The sequence below is a fragment of the Phacochoerus africanus genome, chromosome 11 (assembly GCF_016906955.1).
Source record: "Phacochoerus africanus isolate WHEZ1 chromosome 11, ROS_Pafr_v1, whole genome shotgun sequence".
Classification (NCBI taxonomy): domain Eukaryota; kingdom Metazoa; phylum Chordata; class Mammalia; order Artiodactyla; family Suidae; genus Phacochoerus; species Phacochoerus africanus.
Window position 1 is genome coordinate 34,739,635 of NC_062554.1, and position 6,271 is coordinate 34,745,905.

The following is a 6,271-nucleotide window of genomic DNA, read 5'->3' on the forward strand; positions in this document are numbered from 1 at the left end:
TATGTGGATCTTCTGGAAGCTAGGGAACTTGAACTTGGCCCTGCTTAGGGCCTCAGAGCATGCTCCTTGTTCTGAACTTGGTGTGGATGCACATAATGACCCGGCCAATATGAATCCTGGCCACTCTACCCTGAGGATTTTCAAAGGAAGGCACCCCACTCTCTGTCTGGAGCCTAAATTGGGGACAGCATGTCAGACAAAAGATCCACTGGAAAGGGCTGTCTCCAAGGTCTCTTATGGCCACCCATGCCAGCAGCAGGTGGAATATACTTCTGAGGCAGCTGCGGTCTGCAGTCGTTGGACAATGGGCTCCCACAGGAATCACATTCTTTTTTCCTCAGTTAATTTATACTTCCTATTCCAGGGTTTTTGTGAGTATTAGGTGGGGTAATTCATGTAAACGTCTTAGAAAAATACCCAGCCACACATTAAAAGTCCAGTAAGTACAAATTAGTGTTTGTGTACTCCCCTTTTCACTTAGCAGGATATGAACTCCGTTAGGAACTAAGCTTTCCTCTATTTTAACAGCTTGCTCTCTGAGAAAATAAACCATTGCCTGGCATGTAGTAGGTATTCAAAAATAATGCTTAACTAATTAATTTAATTAGCCACACACATTTTATCTTTTTAATTAAAAACCCCTTTCATTTTATTATAGTTTCTTTCAACTTTCTTCATAATCAGTAATGATGTTTATGGCTGAATTGATCACTAAAGCAACTGAAATCTACAGATCAGACTGACCACAAAAACTCAATTTTCAAAAGAATTCACTGCCCTTGCCATTTGTCACCTATGTGGAAGGCAGTGACAGAATTAAATCAAGTGCAACAGATGGCATTAGAGTGTCTGCACAGAGAAATTATCCATTTTTTTGTGGACAATTGAACACAATGAATATTTTGCCAACAATTTTTATACTTTCACGCTGTTTCTTTACTGATAATTTTTTCCACAAATTGGCATCAATAATTCACTGGAGTGAATGAGTATATGACTCTAACCTATCTTTCCTTCTGCACCATTTCATACTCACTGGGTTGGTAATTGTTGTGGGAGAAGTTAATTCTTTCACATTTATTTATATCAGAAAAATTATAGTGATGACAGAAGCTCCATTCACAGGTATAATTTATCATCTATGAAGCACAAATCATTAAAGTCATATCTTTTAGTTCCCAATATTTCTAAATCACCTTTAGAATCTTTGTCACAAATTTGATCCCCAGTAAGAGATTGGCCCCAGTGTAAACAAAATTCTTTTTTATTCCCTTCCAAAGTAGTTTTAATTCTTTCTCTTCAACTTGTAGTTGTAAAAATCAAGAGCTTCACATAAATATGCATGCCTTTTAAAAGCAAAGCAAGCAAACAAACAACAAAAACAGAATGAGAGGATAAGTTTTAAAAAATATTTCCCAGAAATGGAGTTCCCGTCGTGGCGCAGTGGTTAACGAATCCGACTAGGAACCATGAGGTTGCGGGTTCGGTCCCTGCCCTTGCTCAGTGGGTTAACGATCCGGCGTTGCCAGTGAGCTGTGGTGTAGGTTGCAGACGCGGCTCAGATCCCACGTTGCTGTGGCCCTGGCGTAGGCCGGTGGCTACAGCTCCGATTCGATTCCTAGCCTGGGAACCTCCATATGCCACGGGAGCGGCCCAAGAAATAGCAACAACAACAACAACAAAAAGACAAAACGACAAAGAAAAAATTTCCCAGAAGTCATCAACCTGAAGGCCTAACTTAATTCCCTTGGGTGATCTAAGTATTTGAGCCCATATACCGAGAGCTTCAGATAAAATAAATAAGGAACTCCTCTGGCCAATTATGATATAGTTCCTATTTATGGTTCTTTGCAATTTATTACATTTCTTTTTTAAAATTTTTGACGGGGTCAATGGGAAGGAATGATGATGGAATTTAAAGCAAAAAATTATTGAAAATATATTTTAAAAGACACTGTTGTAGGATTTGCTTCAACTATGAGAGGAAAACTTAAAAGTTCCAGAATGTGAATTTTGTCTGTATTCCTAGAAACTCATTCTAAGAACTGAACATCTGTTGAAAAGTTTCCGATGGAACATGTCAATGTTTTTTTCTAATTTTTTAATTCTGGTTTACTATAAGCATATGCCATCCATCAGTTGAACAAAAATTAGAATTCAATACATTACACAAAATTTATTGTTTATATGCAAGAAGACTAATCTTGTCAATTTAGCTCTTTATTTCCTGATGAAAATAATTAATACATTTAAAATTTTTATACATATCCTCATCAATCCTAGATATAATTTTCTGGATTCCCTCTTTCAAAATCTTCGGTCTTTACTACTTTTCCAGCCTTTCTTGTCCACCTCAAGTTATCAGTTAAAATATTTTGAGATTCTAGAATGAAAAGAGCACTTCATAGTTTTGTTCTGTTTCAAAGATTTGGGAAAATGCCATGGCATCTTCCCCTGCACCCCTCCTTGATAAATATATCTTTATCTCCATCAATATTGCTTTCATCCAGGTAAAACGTCTCCTGATTTTGGAGTAATTCTGATTTCACATCATCCTGGAGAGTGAATCAAATTTTATCAATTCTGGAACTCCATACTCACACTCCTTTTAGGATATTTGATGAATTTCAAAGCCTTTTAAGTCTTTTTTTTTCTTTGAACCATCATAAAAATAATTTCAGGGCAGTGTTGAATTTAATTATATTGTATTGTTTTAGATTACATGAAATAACCTTCATATATTTATCTTTAAAACTTTTCTTGGAGTTCCCGTCGTGGTGCAGTGGTTAACGAATCCGACCAGGAACCATGAAGTTGCGGGTTCGGTCCCTGCCCTTGCTCAGTGGGTTAACAATCTGGCATTGCCTTGAGCTGTGGTGTAGGTTGCAGACGCGGCTCAGATCCCCCGTTGCTGTGGCTCTGGCGTAGGCCGGTGGCTACAGCTCCGATTCAACCCCTAGCCTGGGAACCTCCATATGCCGCGGGAGCGGCCCAAAGAAATAGCAAAAAGACAAAAAAAAAAGGAAAAAAAAACTTTTCTTTCAAAAATGTGTTTTTGTAAAAGCACAACATTACTAGTACTTCACCTGTTACATTCCCTGGTAGTCATTTTATGAGCAAATGAGAAAAAAGTTTATGTTAAATACCCTAAATCTTTTGCTGTTTTGTATTTTTCTACTCTAGATGAGACTTAGAAGAGACTTTATTTAAGTGAATCACTATGGTCTTCTTCAAGAAAAGCATTTCCAAAAATAACATAGGCAGGTTTAATTTCCTTATTGTATTAATACTATCTTAAAAGCAGGGATTAAAATTATAACTACTAAAGGATTGATATCATTGTTATACGACACCTTATATTTAAAACTTGGTTTTAATAAAAATTTCTTTTTGAGACAACTCTGCAATTTTTATAATAGAATGTTAAAATTTTAACACTGAAGTCTCACAAATTTAAGTCAAACTTTCTACACAATACCGAAGATCAGTTTTCAGGACTGAGAAACTGATAAAAAGGATATAAATTTTGTTTACAATAATATTGATGTTAATGGTACTAGTGCTATAATCTTAAATATAAGAGAGAGGTATACTCTGATTATATAAAACAGTTAATAAGCCTGTCCTACTACCATCAGTTTATATCTCAATGATAAGTGAAAAAGATCAACTGGAATCCTTTCTCCATGAATGCCTCTAGGTTTCGGGCATTTAAGCTCTAAGTTTAACAACATCATTTTACACATGTTATATATATTTCTTAACGACTAGCCATGGAAAATATGTTTTTGTTTTTATTTCAATAATCATCACATTCCTTCCCAAGTTATGGGGTTCTCAAAAATATTTAGCTTATTTATTGCTTATAAAGAAAAACAAAAAAGAATGACTCCATTTGAGGCTATATGCAGCTTATGTGCCAGGTCATGGCATATCAAAACTCTGCCAAGTGGATGGGAGTTCCTGCTGTGGTGCAGTGGGATTGATGTTGGCTTGGGAGCACTAGGACACAAGTTCAATCCCCAGTCCAGCATAGTGGGTTAAGGATCTGGCATTGGTGCAGCTTCAGCTTACCTTGAAACTGAGGCTGGAATCTGATCCCTGGCCTGGGAACTCCATACACCACAGAGAGACCAAAAAAGAAAAAACAAACAAACAAACACAAAACTTTAAGTGGACAAATATAAGAAAGGTTAATTTTAATGTGTGTGTGTGTGTGTGTGCGCACGTGTGTGCATGTGTGCGTGTATGTAAATTTATAATATATATATTATTTACGATGTGCCAGGCTCTATGCTTGGTGTTTGTTATTTATATCAATTAATCCTCAAAATAATCCTGTGATGAAGGTGCTCAACTCATTTTTGTAGGTTAAGAAAATATGTCTCTGTATACTTAAATACTTTGCTCAAGGGTCCATACCAGTTGGACAGCAGAGTAATCAGACCCCAGACCACTGTATTATTTTAAACCCTTTGTCATTATTTATAACAGTGCACATTTTGGATATAGGTGTCAATTAAACTAGGAAACACCCATAATTTGGAGGAGTATGTACTGGCTAAACAAAATGAAGTAGAACTATGTGTATTAAAGTGGAAAACAATTTCAGAACATCTTACTAGGTAATAAAAAGTGTTATAGGACATAATGATGTGTTTTTAAAAGCTTACATATAGATGAATGCATGTCTACCTCAAAATCATAGAAAAGGTATTACGAGCATATATATTATTTGTGACTATATTTTTTCTTGCCGTCTAGAGTGAGATAAAAGGGAAAGGAGATCATTAAATCTTCCCAATAGTTGTTCTAAGAGTTTGTCAAAATTTGAATTTTCACCAAGAAATGTAAGCTTATATTATCAGTTTTTTAAATTAAAAACAACACCAAGCAGTCAAAGTTATGAACAGATTGTTCAGAATATGGTTTCCTAGGAACTGTAGGTCTGTGTACAATGTACATGCATAATGCTTGATATAGTAATATGCCATTGCTGAAGGAACAAATTCAAATGGACATGTCAAAATACTCTGTGAAATAGAACCTACTATAACGGTGTTAGTATATATTGATTAATGCGTATATAGATAGATAGATAACATTTATGATTGTTTAGTTAAGAATTAATTGGTGGAAACTTTGGGACACTTCTATGTCTCATTAACCTAATGACAAATAATTCTCTATATCCAAAAAATTTATGTTAGTTATCCTCTAAATCATGTATGCATATTTTTATGCATCATCATTTTACAATGTTTAAGAATGTTTCATAAAATTATATTTGTAGATTCCACAGATGTTTAACTTTGACAGCTCTAGAATGAGTTAAAATATATCATACAGACCAAGCCTAAATCCCCCTAGACACACACACACACACACACACACACACACACACACACACACACACACACACTATACTCTATTAATTGTCCCTCAAAGTAGAAGTCTTCCTGAGATTTTTCCCTACAAGACCACTTTCTGACCTTCAGGTCAGAAAAATGAAGCTCATATTTCTTTCCTTGCAATTCTATCATGCACCTGGTTTATGACTCCCACCTTCAGATGCCATTACCACTGAAGCTGAGTTATTATATACCAAATTGAAATGAACCAGGAAATGTGTTTCTCATAATATTTCACAATTCCTAATGCAGGTACAGGCCCTGATAGATTCCCCCAAATTGCCATCAAAATTCAAATAGAATGTGAACCATGAAATGCTTCAATTCACATTAGAAAGATCTATCATTACTGCCCTGCATTTGGCATGGGATTAATTTAAAGCTGAGTTCTTAATCAGTTGAGTTGCTGTTTGGATATCCATAAATAACGCAGATAGGAATTTATCTGTGATCAGCCTTTGCTGTCTTACATTATCGCAATGTAGGTTGACTTTTCTTACTCAAATGAAACAAATGTGAAAAAGTAGACACGTTTTTTAGCACTTTCTCACTATTTTTGGTTTGTCTGTTTTAACATCCTATTGAAGTACAGAAGCATATAAATAAGAAAGTGTTAAGTGGGAGTTCCCGTTGTGACTCAGCAGGTTACAAATCCGACTAGTATTTAGGAGAAGTGGATTTAATCCCTGGCCCAAGGATCCACCTAACCCACAGTAAGCTGCGGTGTAGGTCACAGATGTGAATTGGATCCCTCATAGCTGTGGCTGTGGCATAGGCTGACAGCCGCAGCTCCTATTTGACTCCTACCCTGGGAACTTCCATATGACACAGGTGTGGGCCTGAAAAGAAAAAAAAAAAAA

General features: G+C 35.9%; 1 pseudogene; it reads right to left on the reverse strand.

Annotated features, from left to right (window-relative positions):
- Positions 1-216: 216 nt before the first annotated feature.
- LOC125112258 (uncharacterized) lies at positions 217-341 on the reverse strand (annotated as a pseudogene).
- Positions 342-6,271: the final 5,930 nt, after the last annotated feature.